A 16,651-nucleotide genomic window follows, 5' to 3' on the forward strand; every position below is an offset into this window, starting at 1 on the left:
CATTTTCTTCTAGAGTTTTCTTTATAATCGCAATATTCTTTCCATGGTATATTCTGTCGCTAATAGTGAGTACCCTACTGATGAAGTTTTTGGCTGTATTTAAAATTGTTTTCCTTTCATGGTGTGAGTTGTAGTTGATTAATCTTCCCGAAGCTGTGGGTTTTTTGTACCAGTCAAAATATATTTTATTGTTGTGCGTGTTTATTAGCGTGTCAAGGTATGGTAGTTGACCGTCTTTTTCGACCTCCACTGTAAATCTGATGTTCTTGTTGTAGCTGTTGAGTTCCTTCAGCATATTCTCTACTTCATCCGTTTTGACAATCGCAAATAAATCATCTACATATTTAGTTAGTAGGCGTGGTTTACATTTGGATTCCATCTCAAATCTTATTAGCAGCTCTTCCATGACGATGTCTGCTATGACCGGGGAGGCTGGGGAACCCATGGGCATTCCTGTCCGTTGTTCATATATCTTTTCATTGTATTTGAAATATCTATTCTCCTTTATACAAAATTTGACAATCGTTAAAAAAAGTTCCCTTGTTAACGTTGTGTACTCTTTTATTTCATCCCACTTTGAAGAAATGATTTCCAAGGCCACATCAACTGGAATGCTTGGGAACAGGGAGACTACGTCGAAGGACACCAAGCATTCATCATCATATATGTACGTGCCCCCCACTTTGTTTTTAAATTCTGTCGAGTCCTTAATATTATACTTGGACGACATAGTAACTTTTTCAAGAATTTTCACGACATATTTACATAAATTGTATGACGGGGAGTCAATCGAGGAGCATATAGGCCGTACAGGTATATTTTCTTTGTGGATTTTTGGTAATCCGTAAATTCTCGGTGTGTTTGCGTTTTTACATAGTAGAAATTTCTTTTCTTGGGCATCTATATTGCCATTGTTGAACATTCGTTGTACTAATTCATTGTTTTTCTCCTGTAATTTGTTAGTCGGATCGCGTTTTAAAACCCTGTAGGTAGAGATGTCGTTGACTACCGTCTGTATTTTTGAGTCGTATTCTTTTTTGTCCATGACAACCGTAACATTGCCCTTGTCGGCATTAAGTATGATTAACTGTTTGTTTTGTTTGAGGAACCGTTTTGTGTCTTCTAAGGTTTGGCATATAAATTTGTCTCGGAATGAAGTCGTCTTTTTCTTTAAGTGATCCTGTATTAGTGTCGTGAAATTATTTCTGGCTATTTCTTGCATATCTCTATCTTTTACAGTCCGAGACAAATTTATATGCCAAACCTTAGAAGACACAAAACGGTTCCTCAAACAAAACAAACAGTTAATCATACTTAATGCCGACAAGGGCAATGTTACGGTTGTCATGGACAAAAAAGAATACGACTCAAAAATACAGACGGTAGTCAACGACATCTCTACCTACAGGGTTTTAAAACGCGATCCGACTAACAAATTACAGGAGAAAAACAATGAATTAGTACAACGAATGTTCAACAATGGCAATATAGATGCCCAAGAAAAGAAATTTCTACTATGTAAAAACGCAAACACACCGAGAATTTACGGATTACCAAAAATCCACAAAGAAAATATACCTGTACGGCCTATATGCTCCTCGATTGACTCCCCGTCATACAATTTATGTAAATATGTCGTGAAAATTCTTGAAAAAGTTACTATGTCGTCCAAGTATAATATTAAGGACTCGACAGAATTTAAAAACAAAGTGGGGGGCACGTACATATATGATGATGAATGCTTGGTGTCCTTCGACGTAGTCTCCCTGTTCCCAAGCATTCCAGTTGATGTGGCCTTGGAAATCATTTCTTCAAAGTGGGATGAAATAAAAGAGTACACAACGTTAACAAGGGAACTTTTTTTAACGATTGTCAAATTTTGTATAAAGGAGAATAGATATTTCAAATACAATGAAAAGATATATGAACAACGGACAGGAATGCCCATGGGTTCCCCAGCCTCCCCGGTCATAGCAGACATCGTCATGGAAGAGCTGCTAACAAGATTTGAGATGGAAGCCAAATGTAAACCACGCCTACTAACTAAATATGTAGATGATTTATTTGCGATTGTCAAAACGGATGAAGTAGAGAATATGCTGAAGGAACTCAACAGCTACAACAAGAACATCAGATTTACAGTGGAGGTCGAAAAAGACGGTCAACTACCATACCTTGACACGCTAATAAACACGCACAACAATAAAATATATTTTGACTGGTACAAAAAACCCACAGCTTCGGGAAGATTAATCAACTACAACTCACACCATGAAAGGAAAACAATTTTAAATACAGCCAAAAACTTCATCAGTAGGGTACTCACTATTAGCGACAGAATATACCATGGAAAGAATATTGCGATTATAAAGAAAACTCTAGAAGAAAATGAATTCCCCAGTAATCTCATCAACAAACTCATACGAAATTTCAAAATTAGAACCTCTAATGATGAGGCAACACGTGAAACGAAAAGTAAAATATACAAGTCTATAGTATATGTTCCAGGAATATCGGAGAGAATAAAGACATCGCAATTATATGATAAAGAGAAAATTACACTAGCGTTCACATATAACAATACGTTACGACAGGTTTACAGCAATACTAAGGACAGAATCTCGAAAGATGAGAAATCCAACATCATTTATAAAATTCCATGCAACGGTGACGGGTCCCACTTATGCGATAAGGTATATGTGGGGACAACCAAATTAAAGCTAAAGACAAGGATTTCCGGTCATAAGTCCAATATAAAGCTTAGAAACATTGCTTCGGACAATAAGACGGCCTTGACAGCGCATTGTAAGGATACTGGTCACTATCCTGACTTAAAAAATGTTTCTATCTTGGATATTGAGAAACATTATAATAAGCGTTTTACTTTGGAAATGCTCCATATTATGAGCACACCTAATGATAAGAGAATGAATTTTAAAAGCGACACCGACCAATGTGCATATGCATATCGACATCTATTGCTGAAACAACAACAAAATGCAGTGCAAGCTTCACGGTGCTCAGCAAATTCAAACAGCGTCCAGCCAACATCCCGCTCAAAATCTATCCAATGACAACAACTAAACACCATAGTTATGGCTCATGCATTTTTTCTGTCTTATTGTTCTTTGTCCTATGTATTATTGTTATTGCAAAAATTTGTTTACACTTGCGGTATTTTCTATTGTTTACTTTCGTTGTTATGCTTTATTATACTTAATTTTTGAACATCTGATCAGTCGATCAAACATAGTCATATGTGTAAGTTGCTTTATTATATACCTATATGCAAAATATAATATTATTCTAATAGTCCTTTTTTCTATTTGTGTTTGACAGTCCTGAAGATGATTTCAGACTGAAATCGAAATACCGACGAAGTAAAACTAAAACACAACTTTAAATATTGTGTTTTATTTAACTAAGGCCTATCAGCTCATTAAATTTTTTACAATAATAAGTACTTACAAGGCTATCAAAAATCAGCAATATGTTTAAACGGAGAGCACACCGAGAAAACATCAACACATTCAAAGTGTACCATACAATCAAACACAAATACAATAATCGGACCAACAGGTATATCAAACGATACCAACAAATAACCAAACAAATTACAAAACTATCCCAGTCGACCAAGTTTTTGGAGAGATGCAAGCGGAGCGGACTAACACCGAATTTTATTAGTGATGCAACAAAAACGATCATGTACATCATAAGCAACAACACCAGTAGCAGCAGGATACCAAGTAAGTTCACCAACAGAGTGTCCACATATATTAGCAAAGTGCAAATAAAATTATTAAACATCATAATATGTATCAAACATGAACTCCTAAGACAAAAAAAGAGGGAATCGGAAAAAATGAAAACAGAGATTTCTCATATACTTGACTTGCATCACTCAAAAAAGTTTTTCGACAGTGAAAATGTACTGCTGGACAAACTTACCAACAATATCAAAAAGACACAAACCAACAAGTACGAAAAACTAAGACAAAAAGAAATGGAAAAATAAATATTAGGGTAGTCCCACAATGGTTTCGAAACCTAACACAGATAGAAATCCCACACAACATACAGTGGCTATTATCCCTTGGCCCAAAATACGCCCTTGCGTCCGATAATGAGAAGTTTCCATTGTTTAAGTTTATAGCAGACGGGGAGAACATCATACAAACTGTAAAAGATAGAGATATGCAAGAAATAGCCAGAAATAATTTCACGACACTAATACAGGATCACTTAAAGAAAAAGACGACTTCATTCCGAGACAAATTTATATGCCAAACCTTAGAAGACACAAAACGGTTCCTCAAACAAAACAAACAGTTAATCATACTTAATGCCGACAAGGGCAATGTTACGGTTGTCATGGACAAAAAAGAATACGACTCAAAAATACAGACGGTAGTCAACGACATCTCTACCTACAGGGTTTTAAAACGCGATCCGACTAACAAATTACAGGAGAAAAACAATGAATTAGTACAACGAATGTTCAACAATGGCAATATAGATGCCCAAGAAAAGAAATTTCTACTATGTAAAAACGCAAACACACCGAGAATTTACGGATTACCAAAAATCCACAAAGAAAATATACCTGTACGGCCTATATGCTCCTCGATTGACTCCCCGTCATACAATTTATGTAAATATGTCGTGAAAATTCTTGAAAAAGTTACTATGTCGTCCAAGTATAATGTTAAGGACTCGACAGAATTTAAAAACAAAGTGGGGGGCACGTACATATATGATGATGAATGCTTGGTGTGGAAGATTAAATGCTGTTTAATGTCATTATCAATGCTGTGTATTTGCCTTAAAATATTATACCACCTTGTACTATGTCATCCCTATGATAACTTGTAATCGATGTTTGTAAAAATAAATCGTGATACCCTGGGGTTTTTTGCCATCGCTTTGTTCAGGTTGATATAAATACGTGCAACGGCAAAAAAGTCACGTTAGGTCACGCGAACAAATCGACACGTAAAAAACACCAGGAAATAAACTTGCTAAGTCTAAAAGCCTGTTCATCCTGTGTGTCGATAGCGTGATACGCTTTATTTCCTGTTTTTACAAGTTTTCGTGGTTTGCAAACGTTTTTCATGTTTACGAGTTTCACGGTTTGCAAACCAAAAATTATATTTGCAAGTACCATTCGCCGGCAATAGCGTGTCATTAAATTTGCCATTTGAGGTTATGGTGAAATGCCTGCCACCACTTTACATACAAAGTGGCAGTATTGAATTTCAACAAGTGTCTGCAAAATATGATACCACGATCGCCTCCACGCCGGAGTAAACGTAATCAAGCAAATAATTCTGTGCCCACCACTTTTCCATCATCCAGCTTAGCGAAGATCACCGCCAAGTCCGCTAAAGCCACATCGAGTGCCCCTTCATTGAGTGTGTCATCAAAAAGCGAAACAGCAAAGGCCGACAAAGGTACACCAATAGCTAGAACTCTGTCGTTAGAAGCAATGCCATTTGTTACACAAGAGTCTAGTGTTCCGCCGTCCACTGGCCAGCCAGCTATCAGTCAGGCCACCGGCACCATACAGTTAACTACTGCGCCACCATGTAGTCAAGCGCCAGCTATTATGTCATTTTCGCCGTTGCAAGAAATCAGTACTCCACCAATTACTGCCACAACTATTGGTACTTTACTGACAACTGCTTCATCATCTGGTGTGCCATTCAACATTCCAATGACCAGTGCCGCATCTTCTAGCGCTCCGCCATCTGTCATCATGCCACTCGCCATTGGAACGACAACATCCTCATCGTCTAGCGCTCCGCCGTTTGGTGACCTACTGCACAGTACGCCAGCATCATATGCTTTACCATTGAATACTACATCAGCCAACGTTCAGCAGTACACAACCATGCCAATGAATGTTCCACCAGCCACTAACCTACAAGTGAATACATACAACCGAACCCACCAGGTAAGCGAGTTTATATCAAACCCTTTACATGCCAATTTAATTTCTAGCAGCGCCGCCTCAGTCGGGCTCACCTCTGCTAACGTCGACCTCGCCAGCTTAGAACATGGCATTTCCAATGCTACAGCCACAACTTCAACCAACTATTCAGTTTCGTCACAGTTGAACGTACTTCACCAAATGCAACAACAAATAAGCAAACTGGAGATGCAACTGCAAAGTGCACATGCCAGAATATGCGAAAATGAACGCCAACGTTTTGCATTGGTAACGACACCGTCAAGGCCGCCATTATCATCGATCACCCTACCCACGTATATTTATTCCCATGCAAATGGTATCAAGCCAGCCGTACCGCAGCCTCAAGTTAACGCAGTCGGCGATACCGAACGCGCCTGTGTAAATAATTTTGTCTGCTCAGTCAATGAATATTCAGCCTTAGGTATGCCACATAATAGTCAGGCTGCAACCATTGATAGACAACCATACGTAAATACTTCTACCAGCCTTCGTAACGTGCAGGCCGCAGCCTACGTGCCGCACAGTTATAATGCCCCTACAACCAATATTCAGTTGATTCCCCAAACTAATTTCGAAAGTAACTTATTTACTATGCCACAACACGGCGCATCGACGCATACATCAACAGCGACGTCGGGAATTAACCCTTCCCCTACGAACGGTGCAGTTCTACCTAGGAAGTTGCTTGACCTACCACAATTCTCGGGGCTGCCAGAAGACTGGCCTGTATTCTACGCATCTTATGTTGAGTCTACTTCTGTATACAATTATACTAACTTTGAAAATAATCAAAGATTAAATAAATGCTTGCAAGGTGAGGCGAAAGAGACGGTTAAATCTTTGTTAATTCACCCTAGTAATGTAGGCGCGGTAATTGAACAACTACGGTTCAGATACGGCCGTCCAGAACAGTTAGTACGTAGCCAAATCAAAGAAGTGCGTGACATGCCAAGCATTTCTGAGAATGCCATCCACAAGTTAATACCCTTTGCAACAGCCACTAGGAATCTTACCGTGTTTTTACAATCAATCGGTGAAGAAAAACATTTAGCAAATCCGACATTACTAGAAGAATTGACTAATAAATTGCCCCTTAGCAAACGTTTAGAATGGGCTAGGTATTCAGCGGTGATTCAACCATATCCTACAATCGTTAATTTCAGCGAATGGCTCTCTGAAATCGCAAAGTTTGTCCAAATGATCCAGGACCATGATAGTCGTGAACCGAAACGTCGTCCGGTTTTGCATGCACCTAAAGATCAGGTGTCATTTAAATGTTTAATATGTCAGGGTCAACACCGTCATGTCGAGTGTCGTCGCTTCCTGGATGCCGAAGTGTCGGAAAGGTGGAAGACAGTCAAACGTCTACGTTTATGTTTTAGTTGCCTATCACCAGGGCACCGCACTGGTGCATGCCGCCGTCGTAAAATATGCACCACTGGTGGATGCCAAAAATATCATAATATAATGTTACATGATGGTGCTACAAGTCGCCAGGTGGACACCATTGACTCGTCCAAGCCGTCAAGCACCAATAACGCTGTCCTCAGTTGCTCTGCGCATGCTTCAAGTAATTTGTTGTTTCGAGTAGTGCCCGTCACCCTGTATGGACAAAATAAGAGCGTGAATGTTTACGCACTCCTGGATGAAGGATCGTCAATTACAATGATGGACTCGTCACTAGTGCAAGAACTTGGACTTAAATGTCAGAAGCGTCAAGTGGACATTACATGGTTCGGAGGTAGAGCAGCAAATGAGGAAGTGGCTGTCACCAACGTTTCTATTAGCGGATTAGGAATGAGAAAGCGTCACACTCTTAGGAATGTCCATGGTATCGACAATTTGAGTCTACCAATGCAAACCCTCAGTCAGAGGGACATCTGCGATGCCGTCAGATATCAGGGAAAGATGCCAGTCCAGCCATACGAAAATGTAACCCCCAGAGTTTTAATAGGGTTAGACCACTGCCACTTGGGTCTACCTACCAAACCTGTAATAATTGATAAGAGGGAGGGTCGCAATGGGCCTTTCGCGACCATGACGGAACTAGGTGTCTGCATTTTCGGACCATCGAAGAACGTTCCACAAATAAAGCCATCTTGCCTACATATAAATACTTCGGACCGTCAGATGAACGCAATGATAGAAGAATATTTCAATATAGAATCATTTGGGGTGAAGGCCGCGCCCTCAATCGTAAGTGCTGCCGACATACGAGCCAAAGACCTTCTCCGATCAACTACGATCAAAGTCAATGGGCGTTTCCAAACCGGATTGCTCTGGATGAACAACAACGTGGAGCTACCGGAGAGCTACTCCATGGCGTTCAGGCGCTTGGTGGGCATCGAGAGGAAGATCGCGCGTGATGGAGAGTTCGGGAAGGCATATAACAAAATCATTTCCAATTATGTGAAAAAGGGGTATGCGCGCAAACTGCAACCCTGCGAGCTAGTCGAAAGCAGCCCAAGGACATGGTATCTTCCACATTTCGCCGTGGTAAATCCTCATAAGCCGGGCAAACTTAGATTTGTATTCGACGCAGCAGCTACTTCTCATGGAGTATCGTTAAATTCAAAATTGATGAAAGGGCCCCAAGAGTATCGACCACTAGTCTCCGTTTTATTTCATTTTAGAGAAGGTGCCGTGGGTGTGTGTGCTGATATTCAAGAGATGTTCCACCAAGTGGTCATCCGTCCGGAAGACAGATGCGCGCAAAGGTTTTTGTGGCGCAGTGGCAACGACCAGCAGCCGCCAGACGTGTTTGAGATGACAGCAATGACATTTGGTGCAGCCTGCTCACCTTGCTCGGCCCATTACGTCAAGGTGATGAACGCAAAGGACCATACCAGCCATGACCCACGAGCCGTCCGAGCCATAACGGACTACCACTATGTGGATGACTACGTCGATAGTTTCTCCACCGCGTCGAGAGCCATAGAGATTTCCAAGCAGGTCTGCGACATTCATTCAGATGCGGGTTTTCGGTTGCGAAAGTTTAGGTCGAACTCTTTAGAAGTTGCAACGGCATTAGGTGGTGGAAGTTCAGCGTTGCCTATTACCTCAAAGGAAGCTATGGATTCGGGCAAGGTGTTAGGAATGCTATGGCAGCCATCCAGTGACCACTTTACGTATCGTCTGGAATTCCATGGAGTCGATCAATCAGTCATGAATAGAACAGTGGTGCCTACAAAGAGAATGCTGCTAAGTATCGTCATGTCCATCTTCGATCCTTTGGGGTTCTTGTGCCACCTCACCATCACGGCCAAGTTGCTGATGCGCGAACTCTGGAAGCGGAATTTAGGATGGGATGAAGCCATACCTGGGGACGTAGGTGCTATGTGGCACAAGTTTAGAATACAACTCTCGAACGTCACGGAGTCCAAAGTTACCCGTCACTATTTCCGACTAGGCAAACCAAAATCACTGCAACTGCACATATTTGTCGACGCCAGCGAAGACGCGTTTGGAGCTGTAGCTTTCTGGAGGTCGCAAAGCACAGATAACACAATCGAGGTTAGCCTCGTGTATGCCAAGACGAGAAGTGCACCACTCAGGACCCTTAGCATACCCAGATTGGAGCTTCAAGCTGCCGTTTTAGGGTCGCGAATGCTGACAACGATAACTGAGGAGCATACAGTGCCAGTCACCCAACGAATTCTATGGAGCGACTCGAAAACTGTACTTAAATGGATAGGCAGTGAACATTGTCGGTATAAGCCCTTTGTAGCCCACAGAATAGCAGAAATTCTTAACGTAACTACGCCATCGGATTGGAGATGGGTTCCAACGAAAGATAACGTAGCTGACGATGCCACTCGAGTGAAGAAAGATGTAAGCATGGACCCATCGTCACGTTGGTTCACGGGGCCGTCGTTCCTTTACCAGTCGGAGGAAACGTGGCCCATCAACGACGCACCCATGGAGAATACCGAAGAAAGCGAAGAGCTTCGCCCGAAATACGTTTTGTTAAGCGCAACAGAAAGCGCATTTGAATTCGCGAGATTTTCATCATTCTTAAAGCTGAAAAGGGTTGCCGCCTGGGTGCTACGCTTTGTGCGCAATTGCAGATCTCGGCAGAATAAGCTGGACGACGAATCTACATACGGACTGACTGCTACGGAACTCGACGAGGCCGAACGTCTATTGTGTCGCCATGCCCAGCGAGAGGCGTTTTCCGCCGAATTAGGTCGATTAAAGAAAGGGTTGAATGTGACGGTGGATAGCTCGTTGTACAAACTGTCACCGATTTTAGACTGTGACGAGCTCCTTCGAGTTTGCGGCCGTCTAGATGCAGTCAGTTGGCTTTCTTATGAAGCAAGGCGTCCCATCATTTTACCGCCTAATCATATATTAACGAAACTCGTAGTCACCCACGAGCACGGGAAAATGATGCACCAGAACACGGAGGCAGCTATCTGCATGATTCGTCAGAAGTATTGGGTGCCTAACTTAAGGAGGATCATTCGTGGAGTAATAGCCAGCTGTAACGTTTGTAAATTGAAAAGGGCCAAACCAATTGTGCCAATAATGGGTTTGCTGCCGGAGGATCGAGTGACGCCATACGTGCGCCCGTTCACTTACACGGGATTAGATTATTTTGGGCCGGTGAGTGTGACGGTCGGTCGAAGAACAGAGAAGCGATGGGTAGCTTTATTTACATGCTTGACTGTACGTGCTATCCATCTGGAAATTGCATATGATCTTTCAACTGACGCGTGCATATTGGCCATTAGGAATTTTATGAACCGGAGAGGAGTGCCCAGCAGAATAAGATCGGATAATGGCAAAAATTTCGTAGGAATTGCTGGTGAGGTTGAACGTTTCTCAGATGTGTTTGACTGTTGCGCGTTGCAGGGTGAGTTGACATCGAAAGGCGTTGAGTGGGTCCTTAATTGCCCGGAGAATCCATCCGAGGGCGGCGTATGAGAACGCATGGTACAATGCGTGAAGAAGGTGTTACGACACACAATGAAAGAGGTCAAGCCTAAAGAGCACACATTCTATAGTCTGTTGGTGGAAGCTGAAAACGTGGTAAATTCACGTCCACTTACACATCTGCCAGTAGAGCCTGAACAAGAAGAGCCTTTAACACCGAATCATTTTTTACTGGGGAGTGCAAACACAGCACAAACACGGAGTGCTGTCGAACCAGATCAAAAGCTTTGCTCACTTCGTAAACAATGGCGAGTTACTAGACAATTACGGGATAGGTTCTGGAAAAGGTGGGTGGAAGAATATTTGCCGACGCTGGTTCGGCGTGTTAAGTGGTGTGCGCCAACAGAGCCATTGCGAGAGGGCGATCTCGTGTTCATCTGCGATGTAAAGACACCACGGAAGGAGTGGCGTCGCGGTCGTGTGGAAAGAGTTTACCCTGGGAAGGACGGCCAAGTCCGACGAGCTGATGTGTCAACTTCTTCAGGAACAGTTCAACGTCCTGCCTCCAAACTGGCTAAGCTTGATCTAGATAGTGGTGAATCGGCTTCGATCCACGGGGGTGGGGGTGTGGAAGATTAAATGCTGTTTAATGTCATTATCAATGCTGTGTATTTGCCTTAAAATATTATACCACCTTGTACTATGTCATCCCTATGATAACTTGTAATCGATGTTTGTAAAAATAAATCGTGATACCCTGGGGTTTTTTGCCATCGCTTTGTTCAGGTTGATATAAATACGTGCAACGGCAAAAAAGTCACGTTAGGTCACGCGAACAAATCGACACGTAAAAAACACTAGGAAATAAACTTGCTAAGTCTAAAAGCCTGTTCATCCTGTGTGTCGATAGCGTGATACTTGGTGTCCTTCGACGTAGTCTCCCTGTTCCCAAGCATTCCAGTTGATGTGGCCTTGGAAATCATTTCTTCAAAGTGGGATGAAATAAAAGAGTACACAACGTTAACAAGGGAACTTTTTTTTAACGATTGTCAAATTTTATATAAAGGAGAATAGATATTTCAAATACAATGAAAAGATATATGAACAACGGACAGGAATGCCCATGGGTTCCCCAGCCTCCCCGGTCATAGCAGACATCGTCATGGAAGAGCTGCTAACAAGATTTGAGATGGAAGCCAAATGTAAACCACGCCTACTAACTAAATATGTAGATGATTTATTTGCGATTGTCAAAACGGATGAAGTAGAGAATATGCTGAAGGAACTCAACAGCTACAACAAGAACATCAGATTTACAGTGGAGGTCGAAAAAGACGGTCAACTACCATACCTTGACACGCTAATAAACACGCACAACAATAAAATATATTTTGACTGGTACAAAAAACCCACAGCTTCGGGAAGATTAATCAACTACAACTCACACCATGAAAGGAAAACAATTTTAAATACAGCCAAAAACTTCATCAGTAGGGTACTCACTATTAGCGACAGAATATACCATGGAAAGAATATTGCGATTATAAAGAAAACTCTAGAAGAAAATGAATTCCCCAGTAATCTCATCAACAAACTCATACGAAATTTCAAAATTAGAACCTCTAATGATGAGGCAACACGTGAAACGAAAAGAAAAATATACAAGTCTATAGTATATGTTCCAGGAATATCGGAGAGAATAAAGACATCGCAATTATATGATAAAGAGAAAATTACACTAGCGTTCACATATAACAATACGTTACGACAGGTTTACAGCAATACTAAGGACAGAATCTCGAAAGATGAGAAATCCAACATCATTTATAAAATTCCATGCAACGGTGACGGGTCCCACTTATGCGATAAGGTATATGTGGGGACAACCAAATTAAAGCTAAAGACAAGGATTTCCGGTCATAAGTCCAATATAAAGCTTAGAAACATTGCTTCGGACAATAAGACGGCCTTGACAGCGCATTGTAAGGATACTGGTCACTATCCTGACTTAAAAAATTTTTCTATCTTGGATATTGAGAAACATTATAATAAGCGTTTTACTTTGGAAATGCTCCATATTATGAGCACACCTAATGATAAGAGAATGAATTTTAAAAGCGACACCGACCAATGTGCATATGCATATCGACATCTATTGCTGAAACAACAACAAAATGCAGTGCAAGCTTCACGGTGCTCAGCAAATTCACACAGCGTCCAGCCAACATCCCGCTCAAAATCTATCCAATGACAACAACTAAACACCATAGTTATGGCTCATGCATTTTTTCTGTCTTATTGTTCTTTGTCCTATGTATTATTGTTATTGCAAAAATTTGTTTACACTTGCGGTATTTTATATTGTTTACTTTCGTTGTTATGCTTTATTATACTTAATTTTTGAACATCTGATCAGTCGATCAAACATAGTCATATGTGTAAGTTGCTTTATTATATACCTATATGCAAAATATAATATTATTCTAATAGTCCTTTTTTCTATTTGTGTTTGACAGTCCTGAAGATGATTTCAGACTGAAATCGAAATACCGACGAAGTAAAACTAAAACACAACTTTAAATATTGTGTTTTATTTAACTAAGGCCTATCAGCTCATTAAATTTTTTACAATAATAAGTACTTACAAGGCTATCAAAAATCAGCAATATAAAATCAAAATTATTTATTATTGTGGAAGATTAAAATGCTGTTAAATCTCATATATCAATGATGAGTATTTGCCTTAAAATATTAGGGGGACTCATGAAAGCATATAAACTTATATGATGTAAAATTATATCCATTTACACACACTGTTATATGAACGCACCTAGTAAAATTCTTGATAAACTTAATTGTTTATCAGCTGTATTATTGCCAAACAAAATTTTTTGATGGTTATGCAAATTAAAAAATGCTAAGATTAAGTGAAAAATCAAAACTAAAACGTCTTTACTTGCTGATGTTGGAGATTTCTGCTGAAAATGCCTGCAAGGTTGCATTCCTTTGAGTTTACCGCGTTTACACAATGAAATGTGCGCGTAAATTTATACAAATTTTGTAAATGATTGTTGATACAAAATTTGACAGCTCGTTTACGCACTAGATAAATTTATACGTTTACACTATAAGGCATTTATAAGGTTACATGACCCCACCTATTATACCATTTTGTACTATGGCATCTCTATGATAACTTGTAATCGATATTTCTAATAATATATCGTTGAAGTCCTGGGTTTTTGCCATCGCCATGTTCAAGTTGATATAAACACGTGCAACGGTAAAAAAAGTCACGTTATATCACGCGAGCAAATCGACACATAAAAATACCAGGAAATAAACTGGCAAGGCCTAATAAAGCCTGTTCATCTAGAGTGTCGATAGCGTGATAATTATGAAGAAAATAACTTAAGTACTGGATCTAGCCAGAAGTATAAAGCGCTGAAATTAATTTCAACGCGTAATTGTAGCTTTCCAAACATTGTAGGGCAAGGTGCACACGAGGCTACGCGTCGTAGACGCGTACAAGATATTTCATATAGCTACAATTTCTATACGCCTCAAGATCTGCACACGAAGCTACTTTCGAGCGTCGCTACAAAAAGCAAACAATTATTGAAAAAAATAAAAAATTAAATATCTTCAGCTATATCCGTCCCCGAAACCAAAGGAAAATGGGTATTAAACGTTCTTTGCATCCCCGTGCCTTTGTAAATTATGAAAGGCAATTTTAAACCACCGCGGACTAGAGATAAGGGTGATTTCTAGTTTCCAACACTTTTTAGCCTTTTAAACGCTTCAACAATGTCTAACCAAGCTGTTGTGGTGTTTAATACCCTTTTTCGCCTTTTTTTTTTTATTATTTTTTTTTTTTATAACATTTTTTAACCAATTACACAAATTTTCATACAAAAAAATGTAAACAAACATCTTGTTCTTCCTTTTTTTCAAGCGTACGTACGCTCAGCGACCAACATTGCTGTACGCTTAGCTACACGAAAATTTCATGCTTTGTCGCTTTCATGCAGCTGACGCCTCGTATGTAGCTCGCCATTCAAATACATGTGTTCGGCATCAAAACGTACAAATTTCGCCTGCAGCGTCTATGACGCGTAGCCTCGTGTGCACCTTGCCTAACTTTCTAAACATATGACATGTGTTAAAAACTAGACTTCATAATGAGCATAGAAGCGTTCATGGACTTGCTATTTAGTAAAGATGAATGGCTGCAACAATGCCCAAGAGTCAAATCTATTCCAACCATTTTAAAATTGGCAACAATTCCCAGATTTTGCGCTAGGGATTGTCTCAACTGAGCATCGGGTACGAGAATCCACTCGGAATTTTTTCCACCTGGTCCTCTCTGCAAGTTCCTTTGGTTACTAACGGATTTTGTTCAATTTTTGAAACCAGTCTTCCAAGCAGTTGTTTAGGTATCACGACTTTGGACCTATATGTAGGTTTCTTAAATTATATTGACTCAATTATTTTTATTTAACTTTGTTATTATGTTACTTTGAACTTTGTAATTTTAATCAGCCCGATTATAAATATTTCCTCGGAATTTTGTTCTCGTGGATTTTTTTATTCCCGCTGAAAAATTCCTCCAATTCTTTTCTCCTAGGGAGAACAATAATTGGGGAATAGGAATTTCGAATTTTCGAAGTCGGCTGTTTTCTCAATTGAAAATTCGTTGCGCATTCCTAGTTTTGTTCAAAAAGTTGAAAAGTTGAATTATTGCTGCGAATTTGTATGAAATTAAGAAATAAAGTATAAATAATGTACAGTATTGCATTTCATATGGTATTCACTGAAATGAGTAAAGGATTCGTGCCACAGCAACATCAACAGAGGAGCATAAGAAGAAGAAGACGGCGGGATAACACAAATCCGCCGGAGTTGCCTACTTCCATTCAGCAAAGCAAGGTGGCCAAGTCGAGTTGAATTCGTCTTTCGTCATATGGCAAAATCTATTTAAGCCTTCTTCTTCTTCCATTCAGCAAAGCAATTTTCTAGCGGCCAAGTTGAGTTGAATTCGTCTTTCGTCATATGCCAAAATCTATTTAAGCCTTTTTAAAAAATTGTTTTTGTTTTTATCGGCCTATTGTTAAATGATTCAAGGTTCGATTCGAGCTCAAGGCTAGAGCAATAATTTTTTTCTAATGATAATTATTGTTATTCTCTAATTTTTCTAAATTTGAAAAATTGTATTTTGTTTTTGGAATAGTAATTAGAAAATTGTTCAGATACCCTGCCATAGCTGCGCAGATAGATCCATTTCGAAGGGTGCTAAGCCTTCATCATCAGTACGCTTTAGGCACCCTGCGCTAACTATTAGCTATAGAGCGGTGGTTTGTTTGACTGGCAAATTTCCTACTTCTATTCCTTTTACCAACTTTATTTATTCAGTGTTGCGCCATTTGGTGCAAATCACTGATAATGCTGGATTTTTGTTTATTGTCAATTACTTTGTTTGACATTCGCAAGTGCTCATGGTTTATTAACAATTGTTTTTGTTTTTATCGGCCTATTGTTAAATGATTCAAGGTTCGATTCGAGCTCAATGCCAGAGCAATAATTTTTTTCTAATGATAATTATTGTTATTTTTTAATTTTTCTAAATTTGAAAAATTGTATTTTTTTTTTGGAATAGTAAGTAGAAAATTTTTCAGACAACCTGCCATAGCTGCGCAGATATATCCATTTCGAAAGGTGCTAAGCCTTCATCATCAGTACGCTTTAAGCACGCTGCGCTAACCATTTAACTATACAGCGGTGGTTTCTTTGACTGGCAAATTT

The sequence above is a fragment of the Eurosta solidaginis genome, chromosome 1, assembly GCF_040869045.1.
Source record: "Eurosta solidaginis isolate ZX-2024a chromosome 1, ASM4086904v1, whole genome shotgun sequence".
NCBI lineage: Eukaryota > Metazoa > Arthropoda > Insecta > Diptera > Tephritidae > Eurosta > Eurosta solidaginis.